We start from the raw sequence: 22,413 nt of genomic DNA, 5'->3' as shown, positions 1-22,413 counted from the left end.
TACAAAGATAAAGGGCAACAGGACAAGGCTAAAAAAAAGTAACAAACCACATAGTACTCTACACAGAAAATAAATTAGGGATGCGAAGGAAGAAGAAAATAGTAAAAGTTGGCATGCAGAGAAAATAAGAAGTTAACACCCATAGATTTTTTTTAAAGATAAGTATGTAAAATATTTGCTAATCTTAAGTAAATTTTTCCAAATATTAGTTTTATGAACAACTACTTGACTTTAAATATACAGTACTCTAATCTATAACAAAAAAATATACTTTAATACAAAACATGCACACAATATAACTTTTGCAGAATGACAATACAGGAAAAATAACTTTACAAAAATGTCTTCCTGGTGTAAAGAGGAAGTATATATAGCACATTAATAAAGGTCATTAAAAATAATGTGGCTGTAGTACACTTTGTATTACTGGAGGAGTCTAAAAAACAATTATTGTATATTTGTAAAATATTCATTTTCAGCTTTCAAGTCAAAAAGAAACACTTAACTTACTGTATAGTCATGTCACGTGAATGCAATATGCAAAAATATATAATAAAGGAAAACAATTATATAGTAGAAAATTATTTGGGGTACTGTATAAAGCAACTATTTTGACCACAAATTAGCTAGTTAGCCAGCAGAAGATGCAACAAAAAACTTTTATTCAGAGGTAAAACCATCAATGACTTGTAGTTTTTCTAGTGTGATCTGATTTTACTAACTTGAACCACATTTTCTATACCCTATGATCTAACTACTGTATCTACCTATCTCCCAGTTACACTTGCACAAATCTCTGTGAACTTTTATAAGGCAAAGAACAAGTTAACTGTAGCACTATTAATTTTTGTGAATAAAATGAAGATATTTTTATTCTACAGCATGAATCATCATCATCATTTATATTTTAACATAAGCTTTTCCTTTCATGGGGTTAACCATAAAATGAATTTTCACCACTCTTTCTGTCTTGTGGATTTTTTACCTTACTTTCCAGACCCTCCTATGGCCTTTGTTCTGTTATTTCTGCCCCACCTCAAGCTTTCAGATCTTGGTCTATCTTCCAATTGTTTGATACCAAGTAGGATAGGATAAAAGATTAGTTTAACCACACCTCTAAGCCTAAAATGGCTTTTTCTGCTCTGGCCATTCCAGTTACATCATTTCAAAACATCCTTCATTTTCTTTCCATGCCCATGTGTCTGCTGAATTGTACAAGCCTTATCCACATATTGTATTGTGTAAATTTTTGTTCTTTACTAACAAGATACATACTGTACTTGTTTTTGCCAGTACAGTATTCCTTCAATCTCATGCATCATCCAGGCTGCTACTTAATATTTTTTTCTTGTTCTATCAAAAACTGGTTTACATTTCATTGTGTCTCCAAAATAAAAGAAACATTTTACTTTTCTAGGACATTTCTTCCACATATCGAAGGTATTCTATCCTCTTTGCTCCTCCATTTGCTCTTGAACATTTTGGGCATAAAAAATCTCTTATCCTGTGCATATTTTGCAAACTTGAGCATCTCTTTTGACACCTTTTCTGATTGAATTTCACAAGGTCACTGTCATGACTTATTTTCTTAAATTTCATTTTATTTTCCATATGCTTTGTTTTGCTAATGTTGGTTTCTACTCCTCTTTCTTTTCTACACCTTTAGCTTTTAAACACTGTTGTTACCTCTTCCTCTATTTTTGAGTCTGCCAGTAACACTACAACATTTGAACATCTCAGGGGCCTCCTTTCTGCACCCCTTTATAGCTTTCTGTATTACTATGATGAACAATAAAGGAATCAGGCTGCTTTTTGGAATTCAAATTTTTTTTTTTTAAATTCTCATAAATCTACCACTGACTCCACTCTGGTGTTATGATACCATAAATTCATTGGTCAATGAATTTTTAGTACCCCCAATTGGCCTCTAATCACTTTTTGTGGCGCTTCGTCAAATGAATTTTCAAAATCCACAAATGTGATATAATTAATCACATCCACTCAAAATAGTACTTTTCCACTGCTTTGTCATCTTATAAGATTTACTCTGCTACTGATGTCTGGCATGAAGCTAAATTGCCATAGTCAATTTTGACAGTTTTTCTCATCCTTTCATCCAACACCTCTTATTTTCATGCTTTATTCGGGTGTTCTTACTCTAACATTTTCACTTGGTGATGGACTCCCTTTTCCTTAGTTGACTAGACAGTATTTGTGTTATCATCCTCTTTTCTCATTCTTCTGGCCTAACCCCTCATTTATATTTTCATATAATATATTTTGGTCATCTTATCAATGATTAAATGTGGCAGATCACATTTATTCCCTTCAGTTCTGGAACTTGTTATTCCCAACAGTACTGGAACTTGTCAATTTCCAGGGTCCTTAATTTCTTTTTCTATTGTTATTTTCTGTAATGGGTCCTTTATCATATCAAGATCCTTCTGTTTGCCTTCAATCTCTCCTTCAGAAGATTTTAAAAGTACTACTATCTCTCTCATTCCATCAGTTACTATACAGTACTGAGTAAAATACTGTAGCGCAATAAGGTTAAATCAATACAAATACTGTACAAGAGATATGCACATGCATGTATACACACACACACACACTGACTAAAAATATTAATTGCATATGGCACAACAATGCATTAAATAGGTCAGTATAAATCCCAAACCATATTAAATACCCATTAATACATGACTTTTGGGTAATTTTACCTTGTAAATTACTAAAATGATGAATTTATAATCAAATTGTATTTTTCATAGCTAACAAACCTGAGTTATTAACAAAAGGATATATCTTCTGGCACCAGCTGGAACTGGTTAAAAAACAATCAAAGATTGTATATGCAAGAAATCTGTAGCATCTGGCATCTAATGCATAGAAGAGGTAGAGAGTGGTCATTGACCACGCATGAACCTCGTGACGAATTTAGTCTTTCTTCCAACCCCAGATACTAGAGAAAAGGCTAGAGGTGGACAGTCAACGTTAAGACCTCAGGTTTGTTTGCTATGAAAAATACAAATTGATAAAAAATTTGTCATTTGTTCATATGTGGAAAAAACTTTCAGTCTTAACAATAGGTAGACTCATACTTGGAGGGAGGTATGAGAATCAGGAACCGACTGGAAGTTCGTCACACTCGACCACCCTTCCCAGAAATGAAAGTTGTAAAGAAGGGGGTCTAAGCCTGTGAGTGACTAGATATATAGGTATTATAGGTAGCTAAAACTTAGTCCACTGGGAGTCAACACAATGGGACATGTCCAGATTCATTGCATCCATGGAAAAAAACAAGAACCTCATCTGTTCAAGCAACAAAACATGCTGGCTACAGGCAAAGGGTTTGTCACCACTCCTCACTCCCCTTGCTGGAGAGAGGAGTATATGCTACTAAGAAGCAGATTTGTATGTTGGATAGAACATAAAAAATAAGAGCTATAACACTAAGGCTGCTGTACTCACCTGCATCAAGCAAGATCCAGCATATGATGTCTACCCACCTGCAGGAATGAAGAATGGAAAAAAAGGGAAAGAAGGAGACCAGTCATATCACTCATTCCCTCTTCCACACAATCATCTTAGGAATGACACAAACTGTCAATATCCTTGAGATAAAAGTGAAAGTGGTCTGCCAAAGCAGTGAACCAGCATTCAAAATCCTATAAACAGAGAAGTTCTTAAAGGCCACAGAGGAACTTGACCATCTGATGTCATGTGCTCTTGCATGCACAGTATTTGTGATAGAACTTGAAGGTGAGGAGTTTGCCGCCTAATCACCTCATGAACCCAAAAAGAAATGGTATTCTTGGACACTTCTTGGTTCAGCCTGTTCTAACAAAAAGTCTAGGACACCTAGGCCTTGGATGATGAGTCCTTTTTAGATATCAACACAGTCTGACAGGACAAAACCATAACTCTTGAGGATCGTCGTAAACAAACTCCTTCAAGGAAGGAAAACGAGGCTATGGACCCCAACCTGTGGTGTGTTTTGTCATAATTTATGTCATGAAGCTCTCCAACTCTCTTCAAGGAAGCCAAGGCCAGGAGGATAACTGTCTTTAAAGTTGGTGCCCTGTCTGACGATCGACGTAGTGGTTTGAATGGAGCCCAAGAAAAACTGCCCAGAACCAGAGTAAGATCGCACATAGGAGGTTGGAGTTCTCTAGGTGAACAGGACTATGCAAAGCTCTTGAGCAACATAGAGATCTCCCAGGATGAAGGCAGCCCTGTAGCCTTTGATAGCAGGCATGGAGAGATGCTTCTCAGTTCTGAGAAAGATACAAAAATCCACTATTCCCTGAACAGAAGTTCTGAATGGAGAGAAACCCCATTGACAACACCATCACAATAGACAGCCCACTTGCCCTGGTAGTACACAGTTGACGAAGATCTACTGAGGTAGCCAGACATTTGAGTTGCTGCTCTGCAAACAAAGCCTCTCTCTCGTAAGAGATAATGGACAGTCTCCAGCTGTGAAGAGTTAGGGTCCCTAACGATTGGTGGTACTTCACACGATGTTGGCAGAGAAGAGGGAATTTCTCTCGGAACCACTGTCAGAAGAGACAGAAGGTCCAAGAACCACTCTGCTTGGGGCCTTAAAGGTGCTACCAGGGTCATCCTGAGATTCCTGGAACCCATTGCTCTGTTCATGACATGACGGATCAGGCAGAACATAGGTAAGGTGTACACTTCTAGATTATCCCAAGGATGCTAAAGGGCATCCTCCACCACACTGAATGGATCTGGGACAACTGAACAATACACCTCAAGCATCCTGTTGAAGCGAGTTGCAAAGAGGTCTAACATGGGTCTTCTCAATAGGAGAAACAGCCTGTCCACTATGTCATGCTGCAGAGATCACTCCATACCTAGAACTTTACTCTGATGACTTTGCTTGTCAACCACCGCATTCCTTGTGCCAGGAATGTACCTGGCCATGAGCTCCATCAAGTTGTCAATCGCCTACTGCTGCAACTCAACTGTCCACGAGTGGAGTTTATGGGACACCAGCACTACAGTTGTTCACATACGCTACCACCGTGGTGTTGTCCGACATCAGAATGACGGAATGCCCCACCACCCTTTCTCGAAACCCCTGAAGACCCAGGACAGCTACCTTCAACTCCTACATGTTGATGTGGAGTTCCTTTTCCTGTACACTCCAAGCCCCCAAGGCCAGGAGCTCTTGAGGTGAGCACCCTAACCTTCGTAGGAGGCGTCCGAGAATAGGAGCAGATCCGGAGGGGATGAATAAAGAGGAACTCTCACTGTCAGGTTCTGGTCATCCAACCAACACAGAAGGTCGCTTCTTACCTCTGCCAACAGAGGGACCTGGAGCTGAGGGGACCAAAACTCCTTCAGTCTCCACTGCAGGGAACGAATATGGAGACATCCATGAGGGACCAACTTCTTGAGAGAAGACAAGAGACCCAGAAGAACTTGCCACTGGAGAGTTGTTGCTCCCTCCTCGAAAGGGAGGAGCGAGCGACAGTCCTGGATTTCTGTAACCTCTAGTCCAATGGAAAAACTCTTGATAACACTGTATCTATCACCATTCCCAGGTATAGGATCCTCTGGGTGGGAAGAACATACTTAGCAAAATATTCTGTCAAGCACCAAATATTTTTATTTTTATCAGACTTGGACAAATCCACCCAGTAATGAAATCAGTAAGTTGTTATTTAGGAAGAAGGCCTAGATGCTAACTTCCAAGAGTTGTAAGAGAAAACACTGCAAAGACTGAGAGACAACTATACAATGGATGATCAGATGAAAAAGGATGAAAAAGCTACTCAATCATCATTTGGTATAATTTTAGAGGAACTTTACCATAACATGCTATGTAAAATATTGTCCGTTTGTTTTTAAATTTATTGGCTACACTCATCAACTATCTCCTAGAATGACAAATACACTCACCAAATATTACAGTCCCTCACTTTAATTCTATTAAGGATTTAACAACAAGAAACACATCACAGCAACAATAATATTAGGACAATATTATGTGCCTTTTAGCATTTTTATAAGTTAGATAAACATACCAGACAATAATTTTCATGTCATAATCTAATATGTAAAATAGTACTTCCAAGGTAATGTAAGTGAATGAGAAAGTAGGGCACCTTACCAAAAATTCTAATTAATTTTATGTCTAGCCATGTATATGTTTTCGTGTGGTAGTAACAGTCTTCGTGGTTTTGACTGTTCTGCGGTGGTATCGACCTCCGTTGCTATAAAAATTTTCATCAAATCTGGTGGATACATGAGTACCTTCCCTGTCTCTGGAACTATATAAAGGAAGGAATTCAAAAGCCAAGCAAGCAATTTATGTTGGGTAGTCAACCCTCTCAATGGTAATGTTTACAGGTAAACCAGTATTCCAAGCCACAACTATGATAAGCAATGCAAGGTCAATGAAAGTGATTATTAAATGCATCACAGAAAAACAAATTTTTGGTATTAAGATCACTTAGCTGTAAGCAAGACAGAAAATCAAGAAAATTAACTTTTTTAATATGTACTATTGCGAAAATAAAAGACAGACAACAATAAGAACCTTGTAATAATGTACTGTGGAATGTTTCAAGTGAATTAATAATGGTTTAATTAATAATGGTTTAACTGTCTGAGGGTGACACATATAACACTTATTTAGGTATGTAGGATTTATGGCTGTGAAATAAAAAGCCACTTTATTTACCTAAGCAAACAAAATACACAATTGTAAATAGAGTAATAAAACTGAAAACACAAAAGCAAGTACAGTGGACCCCTGTATTCGTGTTCTCCGCATTTGCAGACTTGCATACATACGTATTTGCGGATTTCTCTGTGGACCATATTTCCCATTATTCACGGGAAATTCACGTATTCGCAGTATTTTTCTATGAGAAATTACTGTATTTTCTTGTAAATTTTATTATTAAATACAGTTTTTAGGATGAAATTATTAAAGAAAACCAGGCATAAGCACTTTTAGTGGGTTTCTCTTGAATTTGGACCAACAAAATAGGCAGTTTTAAGCATTTTCATAGGGCTATGTTCTAAGTATTCGCTGATTCTAGCTATTTGCGTGGGGGGGGGGGGGGGGGGGGGTGGGGGGGGGGGGGGGGGGGGGGGGGGGGGGGGTGGGGGGGGGGGGAGGGGGGGGGGGGTGGGGGGGGGGGGGTGGGGGGGGAGGGGGTGGGGGGGGGGGGGGGGAGGGGTGGGGGGGGGGGGGGGGGGGGGGGGGGGGGGGGGGGGGGGGGGGGGGGGGGGGGGGGGGGGGGGGGGGGGGGGGGGGGGGGGGGGGGTGGGGGGGGGGGGGGGGGGGGGGGGGGGGGGTCAAGGGGGGGGGGGTGGGGGGGGGGGGGGGGGGGGGGGGAGGGGGGGGGGGTGGTGGGTGGGGGGGGGGAGGGGGGGGGGGGGGGGGGGGGGGGGGGGGGGGGGAGAGGGGGGGGGGGGGGGGGGGGGGGGGGGGGGGGGGGGGGGGGGGGGGGGGGGGGGGGGGGGGGGGGGGGGGGGGGGGGGGGGGGGGGGGGGGGGGGGGGGGGGGGGGGGGGGGGGGGGGGGGGGGCGGGGGGGGGGGGGGTGGGGGGGGGGGGGGGGGGGGGGGGGGGGGGGGGGGGGGGGGGGGGGGGGGGGGGGGGGGGGGGTGGGGGGGGGGGGGGGGGGGGGGGGGGGGGGGGGGGGTGGGGGGGGGGGGGGGGGGGGGGGGGCGGGGGGGGGGGGGGGGGAGGGGGGGGGGGGGGGGGGGGGGGGCGGGGGGGGGGGGGGGGGGGGGGGGGGGGGGGGGGGGTGGGGGGGGTGGGGGGGGGGGGGGGGGGGGGGGGGGGGGGGGGGGGGGGGGGGGGGGGGGGGGGGGGGGCCCACAAGCAGTCTGTACGCATCCCCAGCTTGAATATGGGGTCCACTGCATAATGTACAAAAATAAAATATATGAATAGCTTTAGATTATATTTGTGACTAAATCATTCATGCACGTTCTAGAATAAAACATCACATATGGGTAAACAGTAAAGTAAAAAAACTAGGTTACATGCTTACAAACATGCTAAAAAATAGTAAGCTTGAAAAGTTTTTTTTATTTGTCACGCAAAAATAATTGGCAAGGAAAGTGAATTCTTGTGATTTCTGTAAGTAACAAACTTTGGCTGATGTAATTGTTACTAATGTATAATACCTGTTATATCATGACTTACTCATTATTCAAAAGATTTAATTTCAAATCTCGTTTGTTTATAAGCTGTTGTAAAACGAACATACTTGTATATTTCTATTAATTACTGTATTCATAAATATTCTGGAACTGACAGACACTAAATAGTCATTAAAATTCAATATGTATATATATATATATATATATATATATATAAAATATACATTATTAAAAAAGGCCAGGAAAAATATTTTCACAAGGACTGGAGATTACAGAATCTTCTAAATTAATAAACATACTAATATGCCTGAAAAATGTATTTAACTTTACAGAAAAGATTGCACTTCCCTTCTAACCAAAGGTAGCTAATTTAGAATACATTTTATACAATTACATATACTTAAATACACTTCGTTATCTGTGAATGATTTATAACATCCAGTAAATAATTTAGATATTTTACTTCATGCTCACTCTATTTTGCCTTTTGAACACAAAATGAGAAGGGCTTTACCTTAGGATATATGCAGTTTTAATTTTTTTGTTTCATATATACAAACCACTTTAACTTAAATGTTCATGAAAGATGAAGAAATAAGTGCTGAAAGGAGGTATATTTAAGACCACAGGTAACACTAACCTTTAGTAGAAAAACTTGTCTCATATCTCATCATACTCATTCCTTAAACTCTTTGTTAAAATCCAAAGATCTGATCAATTACAAGTGATGGGAGGTGGGCATGAATGTTCATACCCACTATAACTCATACTGAATAACTGCTAAGAGATTTGCCATTATGTATTTCCGTAATTTTCAGCAGTTATTTTCATTCAACTGGATATCACCAATGATGTGGTATTTGGTACATGTAATTATTTAGATCTATGGCCTTCACAATGATTTTTTTCATACATTCTTTGTATATCACCTTCTGTCTGATAAATTGGGTTTTGAAGGGTTCCAGGGTTCCTGATATGTACTATATTCATTTTTTTCTGGGCCCAATAAACATGAACTTATTTAAAATTTTGCATAAATTACTAACTCATGTTCCTGTCATCAGTAGTTCCAGTTCAGTGTCATAAATATATATAATTAAAAACTAGTTTCACAAGAACCCTAAACTCTAATAGGGACTGCATGACGGATTTATTCTGAAATGAGGAATGAAAATGGAATACAGTAAAAGTTAACTTTGGTTCCTATATGACTTGGTGACAAGACATCCAATGGGTTAAAATGCCAAATTTTCTAACACAATTTGTATTTTTCATAGCTACAAACCTGAGGTCTTAACAATAGAATAGGATAATTTCTAACGCCTAGCTGGATCCGGTAAAAAGCAGATGAAAGCAAGGAATCTTGTAATATCTGGCAACACATGAGTAGATGGGTGAAGAGTGGTCAAGGACCAAGCACCTACGCAACTGCGTCAGTCTTTTCTTTAACCACCTGGGTGAGTCGTGACTAACCTCTCTTGGCCTTAACCTGGTTCATTGCCCGTTTTGTGTGTGTGTGTGTGGCTGATATTATGGCTTCTTCTTCTCCTTCTCGGCCTCATCAACATGTGTGCCCTGGAATTCCAGGTTTTCCGTGTTCTCATTTTTTGGCTTCAGCGCGACCAATCCCCCACATCACATGTAGCAAGTGCCGTTCTAATTTTTGTACTATAACGAATCCTTGCAAGGAATGCCGGGCATGACCTAAAGAGCAGTGGAAGTTGTTTTATAGCAAGAGAGCATTGGAGAGTTTCGACTCTTCCTTTGTAGGAAGGTTTTTCGCCTCTTCCCAGTGCTTCGTCTCCTGCAGTATTCACCACCCATAGTAGCGTTGTGCCTGTGTCTCCTTCCTTTTCTCCCATTGATTCGTCGCTGGAAGTTTTGGGAGGCCACCAGACTGATTTTTTGTAATGTTGCCCCTTCTTCTTCGGGAGATAATTTCATTCCTTGGAAGGGGAGTCTTTTTTATCATTCTCATTTATTCCTGAGTCGGAGGCGTCCAAGATGGCAGCAATTTGGAAGATGCCCGGGCTAGGGGGTCCCCCGTCCTCGGAGGGGTTGCTAGCGCACTTTATGAAGGATTGCTACCCCCCCTCCTCAGGCTGGCTAGGCTCTCCCCCCTCCTCGTTTTCGTGGGTAGCTGAGGTCAGCCATCTTGTATTGCTCCACCAGTGACTGTTGCCACTTCTTCAAGTGACATCACAGGATCAGTCGTGTATTCCTCCGCCAGTGGCATCTGCTTCCCCTTCAGACCAAGGGGAAGCCATGACATCATCACCACTTGTGACATCACTTCCATCAATGACGTCACTCCCATTCATCTCCTCTGCACTGCCTCTCTCAGCCGTGACATCATCTCTGCCGCCCAGTTCGCTGCAGCTCCCTTCCATGCCATCAGAGTCTTCTCTTGCAGATCAGTCTGAGGTTATATGCCAGGCAGTGCTTAAGAGGTTGGACTCTGTTTTGGATGATAAGTTGGCTGCCTTGTCAGCTGGGAAATGGGTTGCATCATCCCCGCTTCCAGCGAAGAGATTGCGTAAGAAACCAGTGCTGTCTTCCTCTCCCTCTTCCCCCTCTACGCCACGCCGGCGTATCAAGCATTGGAAGGCAAAGGACTTTGCTCTTTCTTTGCCTATGAGGGAGGAACAACGCGGACAAGTTCTCGAGAGTGTTGGTGTTTTGGAGTGTTAGTGTATCTTCCCTTGTGCAATCTGCAGTGGCTGCTTTGTCCTCTGCATCTAATCGCGAGTGTGTTGCAACCTCCCCCATTCGTGCACATCACGAGTGTGTTGCAACTTCTCCTGTCCGTGCACATGATGCAAGTGCTCCTACTTCTCCAGGACCTATTCGTCAAGAGGTCGAAGGTGGTGAGCGTGGAGTTGGTGCAGCAGGAGTGTTTGACTGCCCCTCTCCCTGGTGCTTCCAAGAGTTCGACTCTGGGGGATTCTCTGTTGATCTCGAGTGTTTGGGATTCCTCTCCAACCCACGTTAGTACGTCTGCCATGCCCGTGACCCTTCACGGACATATTAATGAGTTGTCTGTTGGAGGAGTGCGTAGTGATGTTCCTAGTATTGTAGTGGGTTTGTCTAGGGAGCTGGCACATGGACCCAGCCCAGACATGTGTTTCAGGCTGTTTGGCTACTAATTCTTCCGTTAATTTTAATGAGGAAGGTGCCTTAGAGGAGCCTACACATTCTTCTCGTCGTCGGTCTCCGTTGCCAGAGCAGGCAGAGGGAGACACGCAAGAGTTTTTGCCTTCCTTTTTGGAAGTTGTCGATCTCATTCGTGGGTTCAACAATTTGGAAAGTAGGACTCAGGCTCAGTTGTCTTACAACCCTTCTTGCTTGGAAGCCTTGGTGGGAGCTACGCAGGATCCTAAATCATCTCTTCAGCTTCCCTTGTCGGGGCACGTCCAGTCGGGCTGGCATAAGGTTAACGCCTATGTTTCAGACCGTGACAGTTCGCTTCGCTCTAGGGGCTCTGACAAGCTACTGCCCCTGCCTCTCACGAGACATAGGAAGTACTATGCTAAGAACTCTGCATTTTTTATGTCACGCCATCTTAACCCAGACTTCATTCGCCTGAAGCTGGGATTGACTTTAGAGCAGGTGAGGTCGGTGGCTCCGTCATTGTCTCCACAAGATGCCTCAGCATTGGAATCTACGGCAGCCTTCATGTTGCAGACAGTTTCTTGGCTGGACTTCTGGTCTGTGGTCATTGCCAAGATAGCTTCTGACAGGTCCCCAGAAGGGTTGGTGAGTGCATCCTCACTTGCAAGTCTGTTGCAGTCCGGAGGCAAGGCGTTTTCGTATATGGCTCACCTCAGTGTTAATTTATGGGCTAACCTTCTTCTGATTAGAAGAGACGCGGCTTTATCTAGGATGGAGAGATCAGTTGATACAGAGTCCTTGCTGGCATTGAGAAATGGAGATCTGTTGGAGTCCTAATTTTTTTTCCTCGGACCAAGCTCAAAAATGTGATGGACTGGCGCCGGGCTGACACCAAAGTCAGACTGGTGCACCAGGCTGTGTCTAAGTCGGAGTTTTGTCCTCGGAGACATCCAGCTCCTCCTCCTCCCCCTGTCTAGCAGCAGTCAAGAAGATCGTCGCCTGGTAGGCCATCGAGGAGTTCGATTTCGGCAGGGCCTTCCCGTTCAGCTCAGCCTAGGTCAGACGACCAACGTCCCTTTCGCTCTCGTTCCTTTAAGGCAAGAAGGGGCACAAGGGGCAGAGGTAAAAGGGACTGTCGGTAGATTAAGCGCCTCTCCCTCTCCTGTGCCACAGGTGGGAGGGTGCCTGGCAGGCCATTGGTTCAAGTGACAGAGTTATGGGGCGCAGAAGTGGGTGGTAGATGTCCTTCGGGTGGGGTACCTACTGCCATTCGACTTCTCTCCTCCTCTGTCGGACAAGCCGCAGCTCGGGAAGGCATATCCCCCAGATTCTCTAAAGTTCTCGACTCTTTGGGAGGAAGTGCAGAAGATGCTGGACAAGGATGTGATAGAGGAAGTGGTGTGTCCATCTCTGGGGTTTTACAGTCACATATTCTTGGTGCCCAAGGCTTCAGGAAGATAGAGACCTGTGATTGACTTATCCACCTTGAATCACTTCATCAGGAAGACATGGTTCAAGATGGAGACCCCGCATTCGGTGTTGGCAGCCATGAGGGAAGGCAACTTCATGCTGTCGATAGACTTAAGGGATGCATACTTCCAAATCCCTATTCATCCGATGTCCAGGAAGTTCCTTCGCTTCTCTCTTAGGGACAAGGTCTTCGAGTTCCTTCACTTCTCTCCTAGGGACAAGGTCTTCGAGTTCAAGGTCCTATGCATCGGGCTGACAACAGCCCCTCAAGTGTTCACAAGAGTTTTCTCTCTCGTGTCAAGTTGGGCCCATGCTCAGGGGATCCGTTTGCTGAGGTACCTCAATGGTTGGTCTTGGCAGTTTCCAGGGAAAAGCTGCTGCAAGACTGGGATCGTCTACTTTGGTTCTGTCTGGAACTGGGCATCGTAGTCAACCAGGAAAAGTCGAACCTTGTACCCAGTCCAAGGATTCTCTACCTGGGCATGGCCATCGATACGACAGTGGTAAAAGTTTTCCCATTCGATCAGAGATGGGAGAAGTTGTGAGTGGTGGCACGACTTCCTGTCAGAACCACATCAGTCAGCTCATCAGTGGCAGGTTCTTCTGGGAGTGTTGTCTTCCCTGTAGAAGCTGGTCCCTCATGGGAGTCTTCATCTTCGGTCTCTGCAATGGAGACTGGGAGAATTCTGGTCTCTGGTGGGGAACTCACCCCTGTTAAAGGTTCCTCTGTCTCTGGAAGTAAGAGACGGCCTTCGTCGGTGCTTGGACGACTGGAATCTTTCGAAGGGTGTCCCTCTGTGTTCTCTTCCACCTGACTTCCTTCTGTTCTCAGATGCCTCCCTCGCAGGTTGGGGGGCTCATTTAGGCAGCCTCATCACTTCAGGCGTTTGCAGATTGGAGGACAAACTGCAACACATCAACGTCTTGGAGTTGAAGGCAGCCTTCCTGGGTCTGAAGGAGTTTCGGGAGAAGGTAGAAGGTCATTCTGTCGTTCTCATGTTGGACAACACCACGGTGGTAGCCTATGTGAACAAGCAGGGAGTGATAGGCGATTAAAGGGAACAGAGTAAATATTTGCAAAAGGCAGAGAGAAATCCATGTGCCACTAAAAGCAAACTGGGAGCAATAACCCTCTCACAGTTCCTATAGTACTTATAGGTGGGAGCATTTCTTTGCTTTTGCATAATGCGGATTCCTACAATTTTTGTATCTGGGGTTGCTGAGGTCATATCTATTGAGTGAATTTAAAATTATTCTTTTATTCCGATTGTCTTAAAACTATGCCCAAATTCAAGCATAGGATGACCTAACAGTGTATATAGGTGTAAAAGAATTTACGTGTCTAATCAGGCTGCTGATATTAATCTTTACATGTACACTTTTGGCTCAGGAATTTTACTTCATATTTTGAAAGTTCAAGACAGTCTTTTATATATTTTGTCTCTTTTTCAAGGAACTCAAGCTGCATATTTTTCTCATTATCTTACTTAGTTCCTGTTTTTTTATGCTATTAATTTCTCTGATACATGAAAGACTGAAAATTCCCTTTTGGCACTTGCTTCTATCAACTATTCATGTCCTTAAATGGCCTAAAAAACCATCTTTTGTGTCTGAAAAATATCTAGTAACCTGTTTGTACAACTAAATAAATATCTTTTTGTCCACTTTTAGAAATTGTAACCAATCTCGTCTATAGATTGTACAAATTTATTATGGTTGAGTTAGTTTTGACACTTCTCTCTGATATTCGTTCAGTCATGGAGTTGTAATTGTATAAAACTAGACCAGCTATTTTTATTTCTGAATGGTATCCACAACCATTACCACTCCTATTTTTTTATGCCATCTTTTGGTACCTAACTCATTTTCGTTTCAAAAGTTGTCAAATACAACCAGTATGAGCTCAGACTCTACTTCGGGAGTAACAATACTACTACATCTATTTTAAAAAATTACTGCCCTAATTGAACCACCTGGATAAACAATTCAGCCTCTGTGCCTTAAGAGCTGTCAGTCCATTAAGATCTGACTGAAAACTGAGGGCCAATTTGATACTTTTAACTCGCCTGACCATGTCAGGTACTTGAATTCTTCTAGTGAGGATGCAAACCATCCAACTTCAATGTCTGCGTTCTAAAAGCAATCAGATCCAGCCAAGTAAGTACAACAGGATAAATGGAAATGAGATAATCTGATCCAGCCAAATAAGCACAACTGGATAGATAGAAATGAGATTTAGGTAGTTTTAGAGGCACCATCCTGCTTGTAAGGTTAACTTAATACCAATGAATACTGATCCTGTTTCAAAACAATCATCAAACAGAGTGAAGTCACCATGTTTCCAAAAAAAAAAATAAATAAATAAATAATTTTACCATTCTCTGGTCCTTCTGGTCCTCAATGGTTTTGAGTCTAAATGCCTTTCATTCATAAATGAATGGCCTTTCATACACACCAAAAATACACTTTACTCAAATTTTCTACATTTCTTAGTTACTTGGAAACTCACTGGCTAGTGTTTATTTACTGAAAAGCCTTAGAAGCATGAATATAAGATATTTGAGAAGTTCTGTGCCACTAAGTTGCTTGGCATCCACACTCCTATAAAACCAGGAAACTTTCAAGTAAAAACTGGTGTCACTTTGGCTGGAAGCATTTGAGTAAGCATATTCAAACTTAGTTCTTACATCAGCATTTTTTAAGCATGTTTTTATATGGAAAGGTTTAAGGGAGTTTTATTTTATTCACTCATCCTTTATGAGCATGATTTGAGAATCACATGGGTAGAAGACAAGTTCTTACAAAGCCCAGATAATAAGGAGGGTTGGAGTCAAGAGGGGCATCTGTCCTTAAAATATTTCCCAAAACCAATATGACATGAATCATTCAAGATAGAAACAGCTGGAGGAGGATCATTAACAACAGCAACCCCAACTAGACACTATACTACTATTTAATCTATCTTACATGTGAGGAAGTTCTTATGGTCAGAAGGTGTTGAACTTTTTAGTTCCCATTTTCATCAACTGGATCTAGTTTGGCTACTACTTTAGTCTAAGTTGTTTTACTTCTGAATACCTTAAATATTTCTATTAAGTGATCTCTCAACAAATTAAAGTGTTCTAGCTTTCTTTTACAGTATATTCATGGGGTTTGAAGGATGGTATTAATTTGCTGTTCTTGCCTGTGTTGCTTCTAGTTTTCCTATGTCCTTGGATGGCACTGCATAAGGCTAGTATTTTTTCATTTTAACCGGCGTTAAATTTCCAAGTATTTTCTGAGTTATCTTTGTATCCTATGTGCACTGCTAAGAAAAAAAGTAAGTAGTATTTATAATAATTTAGAACAGTCTCCAGCTAGGTGCCACTTAGCTTTTAAGCATATGTTATCTCATAGCTCATGTAGCTTTTGTTATTTTAATCTCCTGGGCTTTATGGTTTAAGAAAAGGAAGTTTACTGCCAATCCTAGGGTACAACTTTATGCTGACAGACTTGCACTAATTTGTCAGTTTGTAAAATAAAAGAGTATGTACGTACTATATGTGCCTAACTATGAGCACAACTCAGAAATGCACACAATAATCACTGAACATAAGCTGCATACAAAAATCACCGAGTATACCAGAAAGATTTTTAAAAATTTATATGATCACATTTAATTTGATAATTATGAGGCACTAAACACAACACAATGCATATATAAACAGGCATGAGTAGTTACTGTCTAAAATTTAAAAATTCAATTACTATATAGTATAAAGGAGTACAAATCACTGGCTTAATTCCATGTATGTATCAGAGTACAGAACTTTGATGCTGAAAGAAAACTGCTGAAGATGATGATCAGGATGATAATATTATCCCTACAGATATCTGAGAAATTCTAACCAAGAGATGAATAGACCCCTTCATTACCACCCACATTCCTCAGCTAAAACCTCCTGTACAAGATTGTGAATAAATTTTGAAACTATACCCAAGATTTAGCTATCTTACCTTTGGGTTTTGTCATTTTCATCTGGAATGAAGTTACAAATGGGGCTTAAATGTTTGAGCACTAGAACTAAGCTGGCCTTATTTTTTCCTGACAAATTCAGGAAGCTTTTCATCTAAAAGCTTAAATGAATAAAATTAGGTAATATGTAGTATTGAATCCATCCCTCGCCCCCATAAGTCACAAGCAAATTAAATCTCTTACCACAAATGCCACCCTTTATTTTTAGTGCCCTATGGCGTCATACCCTTTTGGCAATATGTTCCAAAGGCGAAAGTTTTTTGTTGGCCTGTTTATATTCAGTGTCCTTGATATGTCCTACTAATTAGTACACTATAGATGATCTATGATCATTTAATTTGTGATATTTTCTGTTTCAGTTTTAGCTGTTTAATTTCTTTTCTGATATAATTTAATGGCATAACATCTGTAACATTTTGTTTGACTGCTCAGTAGGAGAGCCTTGACGTAGATCAGGCTCCCCTTAATAATGCCACAACTTTCCCATGAATATAACGATCTACAGTTTATGATTGTTTTGATTAAGTAAAACTGAATTTCCTATGTAGTTTACAGATACTTTTCTATTACATTTCCTGGGAAAATTTCTTATTTTAATTACAGTCACTTAATTACAAACTGATAGACAGTCCTGGATACAACCTAAATGAGCTGGTTGTTCTTCCACTTTCCACTTCATGATCTGGACTCTTCATGTCTGTATAATGACTCTACAGCCATGTAAATGGTATCTGGAGCACAACTCAAACTCTTGCACTGCAATGGCCAACCCCACCAATCTTGTAAATCTATTTTATTCCAACTGAGTATCCTCCATTATCTTGAGGATTGACAACTTGACCAACATTTTACAGTTGAAGTGCTATATGTATTCCCTGGCATCAAAGCTGCACTGACCTCAAAGACACCCTAACTTTGACTAGCAACATTTTGAAAAAATAATACGTAATAAGATTGCACCATTTTCATGAATTCAAGGCTTTGTTGTGGTCAGGGTGCTCTTTGCATTTGACTGTCTCAATGAATTAAAGTACTAGGGCTTTAGGCTGGTGTAACATTTAATACTGCAATTTTTCCAGTTTATTTATCTAAAAAATACTTTGCTGTATATTTATTAAATTTCATCAATCTTAATGTTTCATCAGGAATTTTTGTGACCAACAGTGTCTCATGCATGCAAATGGATGGCACTACAGCTGGTGCAGTACAGGCAGTCCCTGGTTATCGGCGGGGGTTCCGTTCCGACGGCTTGATGATAAGTGAAAATCGCCAATAACTGAAAATCAGCAATTTATGGCGCCAATAACTGGTTAATGGTGCCTCTGTTAGGTATGTATCAGCGCCATAACTCTATTATCGGCACTGATAACCAGAAATCTGTGCATTATGATTTTGATAGTATTGGATGTAGGCTTATGCAGAAACTTTTAATTTTATGCCAAGGAATAACTAACATACAGTATTTACTTTTGTCAGATAATAATGTTCTCTAATCTTCATGGTCATCTGAGAGTGGAAAAAGGGATTTTGACGTAGGAAAAATCTATTTCTGGGCGAAGGGCCCGTGAAATAGGTTCCTTCAGCACTATTTCTAAGGTAAAATATTGTTATAATACCAGAGAACCGCTAAATTGGAAATGCCAGAATATTCTGGCTCGCTCACCTTTATCAAAAGGTGTTGGTATGGTTTCTGGGGCGAGTGAAACCACTACCACGGGTCCTTCTCCAATTAGCCTCTCCTATATCAAAAAACCTCAAGAGGAGAGGAGCCGACCTACGGCTCACTACCTGCTACCATGTAGCTAGCGCCTGTGACGTCATTCCTTTGATAGCACTACTACGCTGCACACACGTTTTTTTTTGCTGTGTGTTTCTCGATTTTTGGAATTTTATTTCACCATGGATCGTCAATCTGCTTCTGCATCCAAGTTAAGTATACTGCTATTATGGTTGACACTATTTAGGGATTGCCTTTGGCTTTTTTAACCGAATTATTTAGGTTTTTCTGAGTCGTCGTCCCATGCGGCTTCGGCCCCGAGCCGCCATTACAGCGTGCCCCTTTGTGTCTCCTCATTTCGGGTCTCACGTGGTCTCCCATACCTAGTGAACACGAATTTTTATTGCAGTATTGTGATATCATTGTGTTTTTATTATTATTGGTGATGCTTTTTGACGATCATGTGCTTACATGGGGGTTTCTATCGAGCACGTGTTCCTGTTTCGTAGCCTTTCTGGAACCTACCGTTACAGTTTCATGCATGCATGTTCCTTTTGGTTAGGTTACCTCGTTAGGCCTTATGAGTCTATGCTAGTCTTTCTTTTAGTCCTAGCCTACCCTAGCTGCCTGTCCTACGTCTATTCATAACGACACTAGGCCAGCTGCTCGGAGTTGCCAGGTTTTGACCACCCTTACCGGTTGGTCGTACCTGGTCCCACCAGGACGTTCCTCTCTCTCTTCATCTCATTTTTTCACTTTCCCCCCGTGTTTAGTGCATATTTTATTTCAATACAGTGTCACCTCAACTTAACGGATAGCTCAGGGGTCTGCCCCTTCCAATAAGTAATGAAATCAGCTAAGTAACAAAGACCTTCACAATAGGGTACCCTAGGGCTAACTCTCATAGCTTATAGTCTAATACAATACTATTTAATTTCTCTTATAGCCTTTTCTATAGCAAAGACCAGCCAGCTTTGCAGCTAAGCCCCGCTTACTGATTACGTCACGACCATTCCTTGAAGCTGATTGGTTGGAAATAGTTTCGTAAAGTTGGTTAATCTGTGGCTTTTTTTGTCTTCATTTATTTTGCAATGGTTGTTTCACAGCACGTTGTGTTGATTATCAAAATAAAACTACATATTATCCCCTGAAATAAAATCAGAATACACATCTCCCTATAAATAGTAAAAAACAGAAAATATGAATGAGGCAGAAGTGTTCTGTGTTGTTGCAATGTTATGATTCGTAAATGAGGTTCACCTGAACAGGGAGGTGTTTCTGGGAATGTCTGTGTTCGAATCGGTGCACTTGAATCACTAGTCTAGACAATGGTCATTACCGTCTGATATTGTCAAGCGTGTTCGCCCTTCTAAATTTAAACACTAAGACTTTCTCAGAGCTGTGTTGACTGGTATTTCATATTGATCAGGAAATTTTACTACATCTGCATAGTCTTGGAATGGATTTCACTGGAATTGTTTACATATTCGGAGGGATGACAAGCAGTGACTGCACTTTATAAAACCAGAAGATACCTTCATTTAAAAAAAAGTTACAGTATGATAGGCTGTACAATTCATATTGGATATAAATTGCTGTAAATTTTTTTGAGGACATTTAACTCCTTTCGAACTAATAGAATAAAAAATGACGTAGACCTATAAAGTCCTATGCCTTTTTGTCGGTTTACGCAGCTAATGACGTTTGGATTATAGCCCTATCTTATATTCAGCCGTTTTATTGTGGTTCTTGTTGTGGTTATTCTTATTTTTGTTGCTGCTGTTATGATACTTGTAGTATCTTCAAAAAATTTTCTTAAGGTATCCTTGTTAACTGGAATTTAGTCATTTGTTTTAATTAAAAGTAATAGAGATCTTAATGAATATAGTCTGTGCTAGAATATTCTCCTAACAACAACAGAGAGAGAGAGAGAGAGATTCATGGATTACTTGTGGATTGGTTTAGATCATCTCATGCATAGCTTTTCAGCTATCATATATTTTTGTAATTTGCTAAGTATCTTATGATGCCTTCCTACTGTAGCCTTCATTTTCATAGAAATTCTACAGCAACCTTACATTTACTTGTCTAAGTAATATAATGTATTATCCCTTTAGTAAACATATTTTCAATATAGTTCATTGAAAGCAGTTTGATAGTTGTGTGTAAGGCTGAGACAGTCCAGATTTGTCCATCCACACATGTATGTGCTCTTGCTTATATGTGTACATTCCACTTCATGCATTTACATTATACATCGTGGAGTTGAAACTACTATATTAATTAAAAGCTACTTTATTTCCAACAGATACAGGTAGAAGACTGTTTGCAATAAGATATTGAGGTGTAGGCTCATGCCCTGTCATCGTCTTAATATATAAGAATTTCATGTGTAGGTCTATGTCTTGACATTACTTCAAAATATAAGAATTTGACGTGTAGGCATATGCCCTGACATTGCCTCAAAACATTAGAAATTGACAAGTGGGCCTATGTCCTGTCATTGCCTCAAAATATAAGAATTTAATGTGTAGGCTTATGCTGTCATTACCTCAAAATATAGGAATTTGATGTGTAGGCCTATGCCCTGCCATTGCCTCAAAATACGTATAAGAAATTGACAAGTAGGCCTATGCCCTGTCATTGGTTCAAAATATAAGAAATTGACGTGTAGGCCTAATCTCTCAAAGATAGTAACATTTGACATGCAAGGATTTTGATGAATTAATACCCTAACATCACAACTGGCTGCATAAGTCTATGCTTCAATTCAATTAATGTGGTCTACGTTGGATCGCTTATGCAGGCCAACACCAATAAAAAAAAAGCATGATGCATATGTATTTAAACTGCACAGACAAAATTATCCAAGATCTTCATAATGATATATAACTTTATATGTCTTTTATTGGAGATATCAATTGCATACTTCATAACTCCGGAAACTCAAATCTGTGGTGTCATGATTCATGCACGAAACTCAACATCACTGAATGGAGTCAAATCCATACTGGTAATCATTTTGACTGTTAACTATACTCCGTTTTTTTTCATCTGTCCATCCGCCTGTTGTGTTTTTGTATGGTAACACTGCGTCCCGGGCTTTAGATAGTTACGTAATGTGTAAGTTTTAGGTAAATAAAAGGATATCTGGGTGTAGATTTGCAACGGAAAAGTGTATTAATAATTTACTGTATGCGAATTACACCGTTAATATTCGAAATAGGATATTATTATAATCGTTGAATGTAAGCTGTATGTAACTATCTAAAGCCTGAGACGCAGTGTTACCATACAAAAACACCACAGGCAGATGGACCGATGAAAAAAAACAGAGTATAGTGTGACGTCATTCTCCCTTTCAGAGCTAGCCAATCACAAGCGTGGTGTGGGCGGGGCTTAGCTGCAAAGCTGGCTGGACTCTGCTATAACTGGTATTCTATACTTATCAGTCAGTTTAAAGTACATATGAATTGAACTACTTATCATTCTACTTCAAAGATATATGTATCTACATAATGAAATGCTCCTAATAATAGGTGAATGTACCTGTACCTACTTATGCTTGCAAGATGTGTAAAGTACCGTATACAACACCCACACAATATAAATAAAACATAAATATTCTTCTTTTACAGCAGTGTTTATATGTTTTCATCATATTGGCTAATTAGAGCATAATTACCCAATATGATGGAAACATACATACTGCTGTAAAAGAAGAATGTTTATGTTTTATTTATATTGTGTGGGTGTTGTATACGGGTACGTACTTTACACATCTTGCAAGCATAAGTAGGTACAGGTACAATGGTACATTCACCTATTATTAGGAGCATTTCATTATGTGTAAATACCCTGTACACATGTAAGCATACTAAAATGTGTACCACTGAATTAATATACTGTATCAAGTGCAATATAGTACAGTACTGCATTACATAATGGCAA

The 22,413-nt window shown here is 40.9% G+C and overlaps 1 protein-coding gene across 1 annotated transcript in view; it reads right to left on the bottom strand.

Moving 5' to 3' along the window:
• The window catches only part of LOC135219776 (basement membrane-specific heparan sulfate proteoglycan core protein-like), a gene marked incomplete in the record, with an annotated part of 1,285,796 nt that overhangs the window by 23,560 nt on the left and 1,239,823 nt on the right, over window positions 1–22,413 (bottom strand).

This window comes from Macrobrachium nipponense, chromosome 1, assembly GCF_015104395.2.
Source record: "Macrobrachium nipponense isolate FS-2020 chromosome 1, ASM1510439v2, whole genome shotgun sequence".
Taxonomy (NCBI): Eukaryota; Metazoa; Arthropoda; class Malacostraca; order Decapoda; family Palaemonidae; genus Macrobrachium; species Macrobrachium nipponense.
Note: the sequence above shows the minus strand (reverse complement) of the source record. Positions and strands in the feature narration are given on the sequence as shown.